Source organism: Artemia franciscana, chromosome 21 (assembly GCF_032884065.1).
Source record: "Artemia franciscana chromosome 21, ASM3288406v1, whole genome shotgun sequence".
In the NCBI taxonomy this organism is placed as follows: domain Eukaryota; kingdom Metazoa; phylum Arthropoda; class Branchiopoda; order Anostraca; family Artemiidae; genus Artemia; species Artemia franciscana.
In genome coordinates this window covers 14,107,418-14,126,579 of record NC_088883.1, presented here as the reverse complement: position 1 = coordinate 14,126,579, position 19,162 = coordinate 14,107,418, and the positions used below count along the sequence as shown (strand labels likewise).

The 19,162-nt window shown below is 34.6% G+C and overlaps 1 protein-coding gene across 4 annotated transcripts in view; it reads right to left on the bottom strand.

The window, feature by feature from the left end:
- The window catches only part of LOC136040540 (facilitated trehalose transporter Tret1-like), a 72,124-nt gene extending 56,134 nt beyond the window's left edge, over positions 1-15,990 (bottom strand). Inside the window, exons 1-2 of one of the 4 annotated variants that reach the window (XM_065724730.1) lie at positions 15,856-15,918; positions 4,259-4,316 (exon numbers count right to left, since the gene is read on the bottom strand). The gene's annotated coding sequence lies outside the window, so the exon portion shown is untranslated. Of the gene's footprint in view, positions 1-4,258; positions 4,317-15,855 lie in introns of all 4 variants that reach the window. The other 3 variants (XM_065724729.1, XM_065724727.1, XM_065724728.1) reach the window with 3 other exon arrangements.
- Between the last annotated feature and the right edge of the window lie 3,172 nt (positions 15,991-19,162).

The window sequence follows — 19,162 nt, the reverse complement described above, 5'->3', positions numbered from 1 at the left end:
CCCTCTCAAACACGAAACAGTCCCCCTGAAAATGGTTGTACACTTCATAATAACCATTACTATATGTAAACAATGGTCAAACTTTGTAAATTGCAGTCCCTCCCCCAGGTACTGTTGATGATTGAGTCGTCCCCAAAGACACAGTTATTAGGTTTTCGACTAAGCTTAACAGAATGGCTATCTCAAAATTTTGATCCGGTAAATTTGGAAAAAAAAGTGCGTGGAAGGGCGCCAATGTGCCCTCCAATTGTTTTGGTCACTTAAAAAGGGAACTAGAACTTTTACTTTCCGTTAGAATGAGCCCTCTTCTGACATTCTAGAACCGTTGGGTCGATACGATTACCGCTGAGAAAAAAACAAAAAACAAACAAACAAATAATCACGCATCCATGATCTGTCTTCTGGCAAAAAATACAAAATTAAATCTTTTTGTGGATAGGAGCTTGACACTTCCACAGTAGAGTTCTATGATACGCTGGATATGATGGTGTGATTTTCGTCTAGATTCTATGACTTTTAGGGGGTGTTTCTCCCTATTTTCTAAAATAAAACAAATTTTCTCAGTCTCGTAGCTTTTAATGGGTAAGACTAAACTTGATGAAACTATTATATTAAAAATCAGCATTAAAATATGATTCTTTTGATGTGACTATTGGTATCAAAATTCAGTTTTCTTAGAGTTTGGGTTACTACTGAGCCAGGTCGCTCCTTACTACAGTTCGTTACCACCAACTGTTTGATACTTCCCAACTTCGGAGGTCAACAAAATGACTGAAATTAAATAAAGTCGAATTCTCATTTACCTATGTGGATGCAAAAATATATTTCCTTTCTTAGTTAGTTACATCAATAGATTTCAAATTGTATATCTTTCGATATTTTTGGCCTTTGCCATTAGTGTGCACATTTCAAAACTGAGGACAGGGATTAAAGAATTTTGCATCTCAATAGAAATTTTTTATTTATGTCTACACGTCCATACAAGCACCTAGCAAAAATTCAATTGGGGGGGGGACATTTCGCGAGTTGGGATATAAGCCAGAACAAAACAGAATAGGTGAGTTTTCTTAAGAATGTAAGATATTACAGGGATTATCATGAAATTCTTTACATTCCGGTGGGATGAGGACCCAAAGCCTCCCCCCCCCTGTATTTTCATCCAAGTACTCTTCCTCCTCTTAAAAAAGAGATAAATTCGTTATTTACAACTATCTTGAAAAATATTTAAGATCCATCCTATTTTTACATGTAATACTTGCCATGGATTTGGAGAAAAAAAGAAAATTTGCCCCTCCAATAGAGTTCTTGAAATAGAAATGGGTCTGCTATATTTCTTCTCAACGAATTTTTTTATTTCTGTTTCGACAACAAAAATGTCTGACTTATTATCGACTTTTTTTTAATACAGTTACACCATTATTTTAGGGAGGTGCAGATTTAAAAACCAAATTGAATCGGTTTTTAATGAATAGTATTTCTTTTCCATCAAGTCTCGATTGCTTTACGACCAACTTAGTTTATGTGGTTAATGTCAAGGAAGTCAAAAACTAAATCATGTTTAGGCATTCGGGGGTCAATGCAGTTATGTTTGGAATACAAATTGAAGTCTTCAGAGAATCTCTAAACGGGTCACACTCTCGGTTGCATGATTAGCGTACAAGAAGTAATTTGTAATCACGACAGGGAATATCTGATTACATCAACAACCTAATGATAGAAATCGTGGAAGTTGAAAATGCAAAAGCAATAACATCCGATCTCTGGTGCATCTGCTTTCCCACCTCAAGGGCCTATCTAGGATTTGTCTTCTTTGTTGTTCTTTTTATAGAAAAATAAAATTAAAAGACAAATTATAAATTTTTTATATGCATTTTAGTTACTTTTGTACGTGTAGGACAAAATCTTGGGAAGGGGGTCAAAATCCGAACCCCTTCCCCTAGGATACAGCCTTGTCCCACCTGCTGAGTTTCTTAAACGCATATGAACTTGAAGTACTCCTCGTTTTTTTTGTAAAATCTACTTCGTGAGAAGGGTGTACTTTGGCTGGTCAGATTTCAAAATAACAGAGAACAGAACTTACCTGAATGTTAGGTACTATTCTAGAAAGGTGTCATAAAAGTTATCCCCATTCCCAATCCATAGCACTCGTGTCCACTGTGTATATTTTACTTTATGAGTTATTTATTTAATTTGATAGTAATCGGCAAGGCAGCCCTCCCCCGTCAAATCAGTACCCTAATAAATCTTAACTAAGGATTTGTTCCAGAAATAAATTACCGTTATTGATAATCATTTTTCGTTATTATTTTTGATTTAAGACGGCAAATCACATGAAAGTTTAAACAATTTGCCTTGATATGAGGGCAGAATGGAAACAACGTTAGCCCTTTCGTATATTATAAGCATTATAGGGGCTAAATTTGTTGTTATCTGCAATGTTGCGTGAAAGATTATCACGCATAATGAATTATCATTAAGTGTAAGTTCTGGAAACATACCTAGTAATTAAAATAAGAGCAATAAAATTGCATTTTAGTTACTTTTGTACGTGTAGGACAAAATCTTGGGAAGGGGGTCAAACTCTGAACCCCTTCCCCTAGGATACAGCCTTGTCCCACCTGCTGAGTTTCTTAAACGCATATGAACTTGAAGTACTCCTCGTTTTTCTTGTAAAATCTACTTCGTGAGAGGGGTGTACTTTGGAATAAAGTGTCTTTTCATTTATGGGCAGGGATCGGGATATTTCAAAATAATTGTAGTTAGTGATCAAAGCATGTGTATTTTCAAGAATTTAAACTTTCTATTTCAAACCTATTTCGAGGCAGAGAGCTTTTTGACAAGTTGCGATAAATACTGAGTGTTAAATACTCAATAATATACCCCTATTCCTTTATTACGCTCTTTTTGTATCTTTTCCGCTTATGCCACCTTGAACACTGTGTATTTGGGCCCAAACGAAAAGCAAGTCATTCCCGAACGGAACGGAAAGAACTCGTAAGGAAGGATTTAAAAGTAATTGCAACTTCATGGGAGGGGATACAGACTGCAGACTTGAAAAGATTGGGGTGGAGTAGGAACATGCACAGCTCTGCTGACCTCAGGTGACTTGGTGCTGCAGTGAGTTGTTAGTAGTAGCAGTAGTAATAGGCACGAGCTTCGACTTAGTTTGTTGAATGCAACGGTATCGAGTTGCTTATCTCTAAACAACTACTGTTCTTGCTTTTGGGGTGTTGAGTTTCAGTTTGTTAGTTTTGACCTGATCGAATTTTGTAAGGTTGAATCTTGCGTTGGTTGAATTTAGTGGTTTGAAGATCAAGTATGTTGATTTTATAGGAAACCCTTCTTGGAGCGTGACCTTTTGACCTAGTTCCGCTTTGAGGTGCAATGCTCCATAAAAAAGAAGTAGAAAAAAAAAGCTCTAAGTGATCAGGAGGTTTTACTGCACGTAGCAGAAGTTATGACAGCCTCGAAATAATTTCTAAAGTAGAATAATAGCTTGTATATAATTATATTTCTAAATATTTTGAAATACGGTATGATAAAATACGATCAATTTCATTGATATACTCTTAAGTCTTAAGTATAAGAAAAAAAAAACTCTATGCATAAGATGAACTGAGCTGAATACTATTCATTAGCCTTCTGAGGGGTTGCTCTCTTGTGCACAATGTGGCGCGCGCCAAGCGTGGCAGAAGTTCACCAATCGTTTTGGGGAGTGTTTCGAGCATTTTAGAGACTGAGACAAGCGTGGCAAAATAGTTCCGAGCTTGGAGAAATTGTGCGGCGAACGAGGCGTTTTAAGAGTTATACCAGGTGGTAGAGAGTAAGCGTCCCCTCCTAAGCATTTGCAACACAACATTTTGCGTTAACCTTGAATATTTCAAAATATTTAACTATGTACAATTGAGGTGGTCAACATCATAGCAGTACCAAGGAGCAAAATTGAAACCGTAAGATAAAAATTTTAATTTGTTTTAATAATCAAGGTATTTGCCTTTTGGTCCTCTCCGTTACAAGGAATTAATTTTATAATACTAATCAAGTGTATTTTGATTTTTGCATGTTTTAATTCCTTTTTAGTAAGACTGCCCTCCTCCCTGTTTAAATGACGTCAATAGTTTAATAAGTTACAATCTCTGACAGCGCCTTTTCAGTGACACTGTTTGCCATAAATACTACTGTTACTACTAACAATTTATCACAGAATAAAGCCATTTGAGGTCTACAATGCTAAAGTTAATTTATTCGCTATACTTACCTCTACAATTGCCACTTATCAAAGGAGGTGGTCTTGTCACAGAATAACTCTTCGATGACTTCCATGTAATGAAAAAAACAAACATCGTAAATGATTGGTTGCATAGCAAATGGGATACTACCTGGACATAGCCCCCCCCCCCAGGAGAAAATAAAATTATCGAAATGAAGCTCCCGATTACTTATTTTCGTGCAAACAGCAGCTGATAACAGTAAGTTCCATATGATAACAGATCTTTTTCATATTGAGGGCTAAGTATATAAAATAACTCCATTTTTGATACTACAAACTCTCAAAGCAAAAAAATCGCCAGTTTTTTCAGAAACTCCCAACCACCACAGCGTCTATCTTCAGTGGAAATGAGAGTTAAAAGACTTCAGAAGCTCAGAGGACATAAGATAGTAGATCTTTTTTATATGGAGGGTCAATTTTCTAAAATAACTCCATTTTTGATACAACAAATTCTCAAACAAACAAAAATCTCTAGTTTTCTTAGAAATAACTCAACCACCACAGCATCTATATTCCACAGAAATGAGAGTTATAGGACTTTATAAGCTTAAAGACCGACAAATATATTTTAGAGATGGGGTATCTCGGTTCGCTTTATTGCTAAATCTTCTCTATTTTCATCTATAGGCCAAAAATCCAAAACGCGTTGACCTTCTAAACTCCGAGAGACTAAAATCCAAAGGCTCATCATCTTCCTCAGATTTTTTTTATAAGCAGTGGTTGTCAGAATACTTCTCTATAGACATACCAAAGCTGGCAAAAAAGAGTCTACACAGTTTTCTAGACTTGAAATCGTCATCTATTTCCGTCCCGGTTCACCTATTTGCACAAATTCAATTAATAAGTCTCTAGTTAAAACTAGGCTCCTGGATATCTTTGAATTTCTGCTTGAACGTTTTTAGAAACAAAAGTTGTCGCAATTAGAAAGTAAGATTTTGATTAGAATAGAATCTTCGATTAGAATAGGATAGTAACCAAAACTCTTACAAGGGGGTTATGATAACAATATATACATCAAAAGAATGGAATTTTATGCTAGTGTCAAACATGTAAAATCACCACGTTTAAATTTACCCAACAGAAGCAACGAGCCTGATTTTCTAAACAGGGAGAAAATAGAATCTTTGGTAGAATCTTCCTATTAGAATCCTACTATATAGTAGAATCCTACTAAATAGTAGAATCCTAGCGGAATCTTTGGTCCAAACACCCTCTGCTAAAGCACGTTTCAAAATCAGAAGGCATGTAGAATCCTTCTGGTTTTTATTAGAGGTTGCATCAATTATAGGCACCATCACCTCAGTAGGATATCTGAATAAAAATATTTGATGTTTCCAATTAGCTATTACGGGCAGGCCCAATCCCAGCAACATGCTATAAAAAGTAGCACAAGCCGTGGGTATGATAGTTGCTTAATGGTCTGCTTGGTAACCCTGAGGTACAGTTTATCATTTTTAAACCATAGTTCCACTAACAAATATAATATTCATCTTTCTGATGACATCTGAAATGTTCAAGTAAATAATTTTACTGGTATCAAATCTTCAGGGATTATGTTTTGATTGAATATATTCTTGTATGACTAAGATTGATTGCTCGTAAAGTACTTTTGATTGTATTTATAACCAGTATGATGAATTTGTATTAAAGTATATTCGTTTTTGAATCTAGGACATTGTCACGTACAAAGAAGAAACAAAATACCATTGTATTTGCAGATATAGAACTCCATGCCAGGTGATACAAAGACCCAATGGGTCGGTATGGATTCTTCAAAGGAGAATTTGAAAGGGGTATTATATGGAACTATAAGAATCTACATGGAGGAGGCTCGAACTGGAATATTCTCCCTTACTCTTGATGTGTGTCTCCTAAGAATCTAAATTATCTCATCCCATTTTGTGATACAGATGGCACCTGATCATGGTGATCAGGGTCATTCCATCCACCATCCATTGATCTAATTTGAGTTTCTGTATCCTATTTGATTTTTTTGAATCAAAGAAGACGTTTTTAGTAAAAAATAGAGTAATTAAGGAGCAGCATGAGCCTATAGTAACCAAAACTCTCACAAAAGGGTTATGATAACAATATATGCATCAAAAGAATAAAATTTTATGCTAGTGTCAAACATATAAAATCACCACTTTTAAATTTACCCAACAGAAATATTTGCCTGATTTTCTAAACAGAGAGAAAAAGTAAAAAAAAAGACAAGTGATCTTGATGAAGACTCCATCATCAAATTTGGCATATCTTGGACCCTGTTGTAGTAGTTTTTCGGCTCCTATCCATGAAAGTGTGGAATATTGTTTTTTTTTTTGTTTTTTTTTTTCAACAAGGACGATCAAGGAGGCGTGTTTGTTTTCTTGTTTTTTTAGGCTTTTTTTCCCATGAGTGGTCGTATGGAGCCATAAGTCGTAGAGAATCAGAAGAAGTCTTATTCAAACAGAAAATAAACGTTTAGTACCTTTTCTACTTTGCCAAAAGAGATTATTCCGCTGCTAAATGGCGTTTTCTGCTATTTTGTGACACAGAACTAAAACTTTGCCTCAAAAGCGATCAAGCTGCTGTTGGTAGAAAGTTCTGAGATGACCAATCGATTCATGGTTATCGAAAAACTATGCATTAAGCCTTTCAGCTTGAGATATAATAATCCTGCGCGGTGGCGCATTCGTCCATACAGAGTTATTGTCTTCAATAATTCATGATGACACATTAGCTACTGTGAAAGAGGGCCTTTCGCACTGAGCCATTGCTTATGCAGAGGAGAGGTGTGTGTGAAGCCTCAATGATTGCACTTTTTATATCCAGATTTTTTTGCTTCCACAAATACAGAAGAGGATCTGAGGAGGTAGGGGTGAGGCATTAATTAATCTAGAGTCGCCATTCCCTTGGAACAAGCCTCAATATGGGTGCTGTTTGGTGATAGTTCGCCTTTTACTGCAGGGAAATGTTTTTTGTAACATAAAAGATTACACATGCTTACGGGGGAGGGTGGATGATCATGGGCGCTGTCAGGGAATTTCTCTGAAGGGAGGAGGAAACTAATACCAGGGTATTTGTTTTTTACCTACGTTTAAATTAAACTATTGGCTTTATGATTTTATTAATATAATAAAATGTCCATAGCAAGGAACTGTAAATAAGGAGGGAATCGTGCTGATAGTAATCGAAGTTAGAAAAAAAATTTGATAACATTATACACAACAAAAGATTTGGCATTACGTTTTGACTCCAAATATTGGGCTAAAATTAATGTTTTGGGCAGATAATCAAATTGTTGTTATGTGACTTCTTTAGATACTTAAAAATGCCGTTGGACAAATTAATTTCCATTCAAATGAGTCCCGCCATTACTATCTACGACCTTTGTTTAGGAAATTGGACTCTGGGGGGATAAGGAGACACGAGAATTAAACAAACTATGATGAAATGTAATTTTCCTCAGTCTTCAAGGTGATGAAAATTGAATCTAAAGATAGGGTTTTAGACCATGAAAAATCAATTGAATGTCTTAGGATATGAATTCCCATGTCTTCTTTGGGTAAAAACAAACACAAAACGGCAGAAAAAGATAGTTTACTGCGGTGTGATCTTTTTGTTACTCAAACAGGGCACTAAATATTGCAATTTATGTTCATTTGAGCCCTCTTATAATATTTTGCGACCAGTAGTTTGAAACAATCATACCAGGAAATAAACGAAAAAATGGAACATATCAGTGCTGCTCATGCTGTTCAAGGTGAAGTGGTGTAAATGTGGGTCCTCGACAATGGGAATTTTAACGAATTTTTAATATTATTATCAATTTAAAAAAAAATCACAAAACAAGTTTATTTAAGAATAAACAGTTCCATTAAGTCGAAACTGAGCAGAAATTAAGTCAAATTATTTTCCAAGCGTAAAACTACCAAAAATTGCTATCAATAAGTAAATGAAACTTGAAACCAACAGATTGCTTTTAATTACATTTCTGTTTAAAACGGACAGAAATGCGGTTTGGGAGAAAGAGGATATTAGGGAGGAGGACTACTTGGGAAAAGGGAATTATAACTATACATTTAAAATCAAATGAGCTTCCTCTAAGGTTCAAACGACCATCCATACAACAAAACTTATTTCTCCAGGTAAAACTTACAACCCTTACCCCCAGACTCTCATCAGATGCTTTTGGAGAAAATACGATGTGGGGGCGGGGGTAACCACATTCCAATCACTTTGACTCTTAAAAAAGGCGCTAGAACTTCTGATTGCCAATGCAATGAGCTAGTTCCGATGTATATACGACCACCCTTTCCATAAAAAACTTATAAACCTTAGGAGCCTAACTTAGAACTTTACCCTAAGGGCTGTGGGGGGGGGGTGTCGTCCTCAAAGATATGACTTCCATACCTTTGAATTACGCAGAACAAAATGTTTATTTCAAAATTTTCATTGGATATGTTTGGGAAATGATGGGCATGCAGGGATTGGTTGCCCTCCAGTCACTTTCGAATAATAAAAAGGGCACTAGCCCTTTCTATTTCCAATCGAATGTGCACTTTTCGAAGTTTCTTTGGAAACAAATGGTCATTTCAAAATTTCTATCAGATGCGTTTCGAGAAAATACGACTTGTGGGGGTATCTGTCATCTGATCACTTTGACTCTTAAAAATGGCACTAGAACTTCTGATTACCAATCCAATGAGCCCCTTCCGAAGTTTATGCGACCAATCTTTCTATAAAAATCACATGTGCCCACAGGGCATAGCTTATTATTTTTTCCAAGGGTACTGTGGGGAGGGGGAGTTTGTCATCGTCAGTGACACAACTTCTTGAATGGCTATCTCAGATAGCCATCTAAACAAAATGGCTATCTCAAAATTTTGATTGGATGTCTGGAGAAATGACGGGCGTGGGGGGGGTGATGCCTCCAATAACTTTCGGGTCTTTGAAAGGTTACTAACTCTGTCAATTACCAATCGAATGAGCTCTTTTCAAGGTTTCTACGACAGCTCCTTCTATACAAGTACCCTGGTCTAAAATAATAATAATAATAATACATTTACTTAGGCAGCTCTATTGCGCTGCCTATGATTATTTGGTCTAGATAACATTGCTTGATGTTTGAGACTCCTTTTTGAGACTCCCCAAACTTTATTATAATAACTAAAAATCACTGTTCGATTAGAAATAAATAATTTAATATTTTCGAATCGACATCTATTGAAAAATATTTCTCATTAGACAGTTAGTTTTTTAGAAAATACATTTCTAAGATCTCGCTTTCTATCGACCGTGATTCGCACTTTGCTAAGTTGCAGATACTGATGCAACCATGATACACTTCAACCCCACTTTCGTATGACGTAATGTTTGTACCTCAAAGCACACTTCTTTCTTTATTTTAAATATCTAATTTACTAATTCTATCAACGAAATTTTTCCGATGCCGATCTTTTGTCCCCTTATTTTTGTTGGCACTATTATCACACTTTAGGGCATTTTAATAATGGATGTAAAATCAAATTATACAAATCGTAGTGAATGAAAGAACGGCAGCTGAGACATATCATCAATCTACGGAAACTTCAACCTGAATAAACGATTATTATTTACTTAAGTCGGGGAGCTCTAAAAAAATTTGAGCAGTCTTTAGGTTTACACATCTTCTTTGTTCACAACCACAGTTTATGCCGTAGTATGTCGATAATGTTAAAAGTTTACCCGGATTTTATATACTTTTTTTCTGTGTTATAAAAATTGGTAAGTGTCAATTCATTCACCGATAATATGAATGTCAAGAACTTAATTTATATTTTTTCAAAGACGGAAAAGCCTGACCAACACCTGCAAATGGTAGATTATTAACCAACTAAGACAAACTTCCAGCAGGTGTGGAATGCTCATTATCAAAAGCTAACGTTTCTGGAAATAATTTTTCTTTACCTTAGGAGGGTCAGTTCAGAAGCCGAATAATGTTTTTGCTCAATATGGAAAGCTATACTTTATTTCAAGTAATTTTAGGACTACTTAGAAACAAAAGTATTTCTTAATTGGTAACGACAGATGGCTTCCTTAAAACATAGACTACCCAAAAATGGATCGCTAAAAATGGGGATGAACAGGGGTTCTAGGTGCAAAAGATGGTTTAGCTTTTACTTTAGCTTAAAGTCTCTTCCGTTCTTACTTTAAAACAAATTAGTATACCTCGGTCTTTGGTATAAAAAAATATCTCTAGTAAGAAATTCTTACTTATAAATGTTTTAAATTTTATTAGCTTGGTGAGATGGGTGAATTAATAGATATGGTAAGAGACACTATCAGAATAATCATCATTATTGTTTTGAAATACAGCTTTTTAGCCAAGTAGGGTACCTTAATCAAGATTTAATGGGGCACAGAATACTGATGCTGGTACTTGAAACCTGATTTTTTACCAAAACGAGATATCCAACAGTCGGGGTAACAAACTGTAAGTAAGGAGCGACTCGCTCCAATAGCAACCGAAACTCTAAAAAACATAATTTTAATAAAAGTAGATACATCAAAGAATTGGATATTTATGCTGGTCGATTCCAAATGTATAAAGTTTGTTAAGTTTATTGTTTCCACAAGCCTGGGAAAATTTACCTGGTTTTCGAAAAAAAGGGAAACACCCCCAAAGAGTCAAGAAATTTTAATGAAATTCATACCATCAGATTCAACATATCAGAGAACCCTAGTGTAAATGTTTTCAACTACTATTGGCAAAAATGTTGAATTTTGTACCTTTTTCAGAAAAAAAGGATCACGCACGCGTATTTATTAGTTTTCCCAAGAATGATCCTATCGAACCAATGATCCTAAAAGATCGATAAAGGGCTCATTCAAATAGAAATCAACAGTTCTAGTGCCCTTTCTAAGTGATCGAAAAGATTAGTGGGCAACCAGCCAGCCCCCTCCCAGACCCTTTCTCCCCAAAGACATTTAATCTAATTTTTGAGATAGCCATTTCGTTTACCATAGCACGAAGGCCCATGTACTATGACTTCGAGAATGAAATAACCCCCCCCCCCATAGTCTTTGGGCAAAGAGGTGAACTTATGCATCTTGCTCAATGTTCAAATTTAGCATTTATTATTGAAAAATATACGGTTTTTTGGGGGGATTATGCGTATGGGGGATTTACTAGGAGAAAATTTCCTTGAGAATCAAATTTCCGGAGTGAATTTTACAGTGAATTTTCCAGCCATTGTCTAAAAAAAGTTCAGGAATAAAATTATTTTCATCTGAAAATAAGAAGCAAAATTAAAAGTCAAAATGAACAGAAATATTTCTGCGCATGAGATGGGCTACCCCTTCCTCAACCCTCAGTCTTTATGCTAAGGTTTGACTTTTTGTCACAATTCTTTATGAAAGACTGCTCATACACAAGAACTTTAAGACTTTTCACTTTAAGAACTTTAAGACTTTAGTGTGTAAAGAACGAGGAATGAAGAAAGTCCCACCGTCATATGCGTCATATGCCTAATTTCTGTCCGTTTTAAGTTTTGATGTTGCTCCTTACCTTCAGTTGAAAAGTTTTTTTTTATTTCATCAAGTATTAAAATAACATTAGCTCAATAGATTCCAATGTCTAAAACATAAATTTCAGTAGAAAATACAGTAACAAAATAGACAATAACTCGAAACTTGTACTAAGCACAAAGTGATCAATCTGGGCGTTATTAATATTGTCTAGTAAGCATAAATAGTGATGATCAAATAAAGATCGCTTAAGGTGACCTTATCTAAGCCATAAACGTTCAATTCGGGAAGAGGGCTCATTCAGCCAAAATTAGAGTTCTAGTGCCCTTTTTAGTTGCAAAAGAAATCGCACCACAGCAAAGGGCAACAAGTAATGCCTTCTGTGCAAATATAGAAGTAATGTATAACAGGAAGTGCTGCCGCATAACCGATCTCGATAATGGATATTTTTTACCGTCTATATATATATATATATATATATGTGTGTGTGTGTTCAGGGGTGAGGATGTCCCTAAGAGGCAGTAGCACCTCCTGTGCTTTGAGGCTATATATACAGCTTCGGGGGGGGGGGTGTCAAAATAAATTAGCTATCTCATCAAGCCAAATAAAAAGCTTACAGTTTTTATGCACCATATTGCTTGATCAATTTCTTTTTTTATTTCTATCCACACGATAGTCGTATTAAGATGAGAAAAATAAACCTCTTCAACACTTAGTATAAAGGAGTGCAATATTTTATTATATATTTTATTAAGCAGTCATAATAGTAAGAAGTATCTTTAGGGTAAACTAAACAACAAACTAATTAATTCAATTAACACTGATGTACCGATAGTATGCAATATAGCACACCTCCAGTAAGCAAATTCGGTTCTTAGCATGCATATTTTCTTACTCTTAAAGCGTCTGTTTCTTGAATCAGGGTCAGAGATGTTTTGACAACTTGCGACATGAGGAATGAATGCTGTGTCTCCGGCTGAATATAGTCATTCAGATGCAGCAACGTGATCTATTTTAAACGGGGATGATTATAATTAACGTCGGTGATTATATAGAAAGTTTCAAGAATTGGTATTAATTTCACGGGATAGCCTCCTCCCATAACACTAAAGAGAACAAAATTGAGCTTTTACTTAAAAAAAATCTTAATTGTGGTTTGTAATACAACTTTTTAAGGTTCTGTAAAATCGTCAATAGGTAATCGTTGGGCTGACACAGTTGGCGCCCCATGTTTTTCGGTAGGTTTCGCCATTTTCAGCAAGTCTGTTGTTCCCTTTTAGATTTTCATGAAATGTTATCATTTCAGACCCCTTACCAATAAATTTTCCGAAGGGGTAGGCTAAACTTTTTTTTAGGAGCGATTGTAATCAAACAGTTCGTGGTAACGAACTGTAGTAAGGAGCTACCAGGCTCAATAGTAACCGAAACTCTAAAAATGGAATTTTGATACAAATATATACATCAAAAGAATCATAATTTTATGCTGATTTTAAAAATATAAGTTTCATCAAGTTTAGTTATACCCATCAAGAGTTAAGAGCCTGCGAAAATTGGTCTTATTTTCAAAAAAGGGGGAAAACACTCCCTAAAAGTCATAGAATCTTTAATGAAAATTACAACATCAGATTTAGCATATCAAAGAACCATACTGTAGAGGTTTCAAGCCCCTATCTTCAAAATTGTTGATTTTTGTTTTTTTTGCCAGAAGAAAGATCGCGGATGTGTATTTATTTGTTTTTTTCTATTTTTCCCCATGGGTGATCGTATCGACCCAGCAGTCCTAGAATATCGCAAGAGGGCTCATTTTAATACACATTAAAAGTTCTAGTGGCCTTTTTAAGTGACCAAAACTAGGACCCCTCCCGCGCTCTTTGTCTTCCCAAAGTCACCGGATCAAAATTTTGAAGTAGCCATTTTGTTCAGCATAGTCGAAAAATCTAATAACCATGTCTTTGAGGACGACTCAATCCCCTACAGTCCCCGATGGAAGGGCTCCAAGTTAAGAACTTTGCAGCCCATTGTTTACATATAGTATTGGTTACTGGGAAGTATTCTGACGTTTTCAAGGGTATTTTTCTGGTGCTGGGGTGCTGGGGAGAGATGGTTACGTGAGAGGATCTTTCCATAAAGGAATTTATCATGGGGGAAGAGAAGTTCCGTGAAGGGGGCACTGTATTTTCCAGCGTTATTTAAAAACACAACGAGAAATAAAATAAAAAAACAAGTTTTTTAGCTTAAAGTAAGGACCAAAAACTTTTGAAACTCGTTTTAAAACTTAAAACGAACATAAATTATTGCGTATATGAGGGGGTTTGTCCCCTCCTCAACACTTCGCTCTTTACGCTAAAGCATTGTTAGTAATTTCAAAAGAGCTATTTATTCTAATTAAATGGAACGTGATTCAGGGGTTATTCTTAAAGAATTTGAACAAAATTCAAACTATAGTGCAAAGAGCGAGGCATTGCCCAAGGGGCAACCCCCCCTAAAACGTAATAAAAATATATGAATATAGAAGTTGGTTACGTAAGTTAATTTGAAATTATTTGAAATATTTATGGCCTTTTTAAGTAACTAAAACTGGAGGGCAACTAGGCCCCCTCCCTAACCCTTTTTTCTCAAATTTTTCCGATCAGAACTTTGAGAAAGCCATTTAGCCAAAAGCAGTAAAATTAATATGCAAATTTCGTTTTAATTATTCATGTACGGTGAGCCAAAATCAAAACATGCCTTAATTCAAAAATGTTCAGAAATTAAAAAGAGGTTTTTTTAACTGAAAGTAAGGAGTGACATTAAAACTTAGAACGAACAGAAATTATTCCGTATATGAAAGGGACTGTCCCCTCCTCAAGGCCCCGCTTTTCACGCTAAAGTTTGACTCTTTCTCTCAGCTCTACTTTTTAAAACAATAAGAAACTCTAGCGTAAAGAGCGGGGCGTTGAGGAGGGGACAGCCTCTTTCATATTTCATATGGAGTGGGAAGTTAAGTGGACGGGAGTCCCCACCCTTGTGGCATAAGTATGAGATTAAAAATGAAAGGAATTAGCCCCTAGAGCACAGACATTTATCATTGTGTTAATAAAGCGGAAGTTCAGCTTCAATATAAAGTCTAGGTAGTTTAAAAGGCGTCGGCTCCCTCATACATAGCATGATTTTTTTTTTTTTATGTATATTCTGGTTTCCTGTGATAAGACTTGCCCCCTCCCCCTCGCAGGATTTCAGCGAGTAACATGACCCATAAGCTCAATTATTTCAATAGCCTTGTATTTAAAATTCAAAAAATATGCTTAAAAAAAAAACTGTACGATCCGTTATGGTCTCAATAGCTTTTTATCAATTTACATCTTCCAAATTTTCGTCTCTTTCAGTACATGTTTTTGCGCATTTTTGTTTTTGCTCGCCGGAGTTGCGACGGCAGTGATCACTATATTTGATAGTAGTATTCGATGTGGAACTAAATAGAGCCAAATTTTTACATTTCTTCATTTCGCTAAAAATCATATTATTTCGATTTTCTTGTTCTTGGGTTAAAAAATAGTGCCGTACAGATGCTGACGGAAGAGTTCCTTTTCTCAACAACAAACATAGAACTTGAGGTATTTTAAAACCCAGCTCCGCGATCAATCCTAAGTATGCTCAGAGCACAAGGAATTCCCATATGGGTGCTGATCAAGGGAGGCCTTTTAACCCCTTCCCCTTTGGAAAATAAACGTGCTTAAACACATGACTATGCTAGCTACGCCCAGAGATTAGTTCTATAGGCTCGCCATAAATGCTCCTCTACAGAATACCATAATTTCCTCAATAAATCTTCACAAATTCCCGGGTTAGGCGAGTTTTGTACCACTCCAAAAAGTACATACCTACATTAAAACCACAACTTGATGAGGGACAAATCAATGAAGTTATAGCTTATATTCGTTACTAAACAAGTGACTATAATTCAAAGACAACATTGGAAACATTCAAGCTGTAATCTGAGCATCAGGATGTGCTTTCGAAGTGATAATAAATATAATAACTTTCAATAATTTTATATTGACTTCAGTGCTTACTATACATTCTTCCTTATTTGAACAAGAAGCATATTAACTTACCATTCTCAAAATGTTTGCCTGAAAAATAGTCCATGTATCCACTTTCGTGTTTCTCGCTCACTATTCAGGAGCAGAATAACAAAAAGATCTAGAGAAGCAAATTAAGATATTGGAAAGAGCCGCGATGGCTCTTGAGCGGGACAAACTTACTGCAGAGGCATGCCTGACGGTATAACGAAAGAATTTAATTTCAGCCCTAATAACAAATTAGTAATGCTTCGTGTTTGCAAAGCAGTAAAAAAAGAAACTTTTTGCTTCAAAGATAAGGAACGACCGAGCAAGACATCTAAAACTGACAATGCACAATAACACTTTTATTAAGATAGAATATGTTAAGGGTGATTATTTTACAAGGAAAATTTAGAAACAACATTTACCTGGAGAATGTCAGAAAACATACATTAAGTTTATATTTGCTATTATTATTATTATTATTATTATTATTATTATTATTATTATTATTATTATTATTATTATTATTATTATTATTATTATCATTATTATCATTATTATTATTGGATTTGTTATTATCATTCGTAAGGGTGGACAGGGACTAAGGTAGGGTTGGGAGGGGAGGGGGAGTTGAGTATTGAAGAGTGATGGAGACTGGATTTGTTATTATTTTTCGTTTTTATCTTTTTAATTCAGTTATTTATTAATTTATATAGGTTATGATTTATTTATTTTTGGTTTACTTATAATAGTTTTAATTGAATAATTGAGGTTCAAATAAAAAGTTGAGTTAATAGGTAAGTCAGTGGTTTCCATCCTTTTTGTACCACCGCTCCCTTTAGAAAAATGGTTTGCCCCCCCCTTAAAAAATCGTTGCGTCCCGTTAGTTTATCAAAAATTTAAATTTCATAAACACTCATCTTATATAATAATTTATTTAATGGGCTTCAAAATACTATACAATATTATGATACAATATTAAGAACATACTATATTTATTATAAGAAAAATAATAATAAAACAAAAGAAGGGTATATACTTAATACTAGTACAGCATAAAAATTTAATGCGACGGTTAAGCTTGCTTTTTAGCACAAACTTTCTCAAATCGTGGTATCATTGAAGAAATCGCTGTTCTCAGTTCCTTTTCAATCATTAATCGAGATCGATACTATGTTTTTAAGACAGCTACTGTAGAAAAACTAGATTCACATAGCTAAGATGTTACAAATGGCAATAAAAATGTTTAAAGCTTGGTTTGTCAAAGTAGGTAAAAATCGTCCTTTACTCGTTGCCAAAACGTATGGATTTCTTATACAATTAATTAATTTTTTTACACCTATTCGACTTTTTCGGTTTGTAACCACTGAGATAAATAGTTACGTGGACTTCCGCGCGACCGCAAACCCTCATAGGTATTCACCAGCACGACAGCAGAATAATTATTTATATAATTAAATAATTATTTATATGAATTATATTTTATAAAATTATAATATGTAATATAATATATAATATTATAATTTATATTTTATAATATAAATTATTTACGTTTTATTTATATTTTATGTTTGTGAGTTTGCAATAATAAATTTATATGAACTCTATATATATATATATATATATATATATATATATATATATATATATATATATATATATATATATATATATATATATATATATATATATATATATTTAAAAGTCTTGTCCAAGGGTGTCTACATAATTTGTTTTTTCAAAGTAGAGGGAGAGGCCGGTTTTAAAAAAACCACAAAGAATATGAAAAATATACGGACAATGTATACAAATAAAGAAATAACTTTAGAATTTCTAAGTTTAGGAAGACGAGGAGTACAGGCCCAAAGTATACCTTACTTGTTTACTTACTTTAGTCCCAATTAATGTAACAAAATCTTACAACTTAAGCGTTTGGTGGTTTACGCCTAGGTACGTAAGCCTAATAAAAATTAAGTTGAAAAAAATAAAGTTTTTCAACGAAGATAAAAAAAGAATCACAGTCAATGTCGTATCTTCGTTTTTTGGCCTCTTCGTATTATGGGATTATCTGAAATGATCTAATACCATTCTTTCTCCCTGGATACCCCTGTAGTTCCTGATGGAATTGAAGTTGTTTTCCAATCTTATTCTTCCCTAATCGTTACGATGGGGAAAGGGGGAGACGGGTAGTAGCCAAATTCCTGTTTGTTGTAATTTTTGTTCCTTTTAAATTTGACTTTAATATTAAATATAATTTTTATTCGTTTTAAGATCTATTTATTCATCTATATTAGTATCTGTTATCTCTAAGTTTTTCAGTGTCGTTTATTTAAATTTCTGTTTGTTTTGGGTTTTATTTCTTTAATAGCAATTTCTAGTCATTTTGAGTTTGAACTATCACATGAATTTGTTTCTGCTGGTCGTAAGTTTTATGACTCTTTAGTTTTCTTTGAAAAACTTTTAAAAAAGTTTCTTTTAATTAATTTCTGTTCGTTTTTTATTCCTTAATACTTTTTTGTTAATATGAGATTTTTTCAATAGAATGAATTTTCTGATAATAAATTATAGTTAACAGAATGAATTTTTCGCGTAAGAATCAAAATACCCGATTAAAATTTTGTAGTTCTAACTAGTGGCTTCTGATTTATTTCAACGCGCCATTCAATATTCTCTGAAAGTTTCAACTAAGTGCCATTAGCCGTTTTAGGGATATTTCAGATACAATTTTTTGACAGCCGATATGCACATAATATCCTCTTATTGAATATCCTGAACTTTAACCACTCCTAATGTATTGTAAATATGACCCTTTGATAACCCGAAGGCTTATAGTGCCTTTTGATTTAGTTGAGCAACCCCTAACCATTTCTTGAAGGTTTAATCGCTGTTCAACATGCTCTGAAAGTTTCAATTAAATTCTCTCAGTCGTTCCTTAGATATCCCAGATGCGCTCTTTTGACAAACTGCATGCACATAGTGTGATTTGATTTTGTTCAAGATCTCCTAAAAATCTCTGGAAGTAGTCACAAGTGAATGGTGGTGCTAGAGCTGCAAGCTGTCACAGTCATGGTCGCAAGTTGTCGAAGTAGGAAGTAGTCGCTGCCACCCTAGCAACTAGTCAAATTTGAAGCCGTAGCAGTAGTACTAGTAATGGCCCTGAAAGTTTCAAGTTAATATTGTTACCCGTTCCTAAGATATTGCAGATACGCCTTTTGGATAGGTTGAAAGAAGATGGTGTATTTTGATTTTGCTGAGCATACTACTTAACATTCCCCAAAAATTTATCCCTTTGATTGCATTTCAGATACCTCTCAGCATTCTCCAAAGTTTCACCTTAATGAATCAATCAATCAGT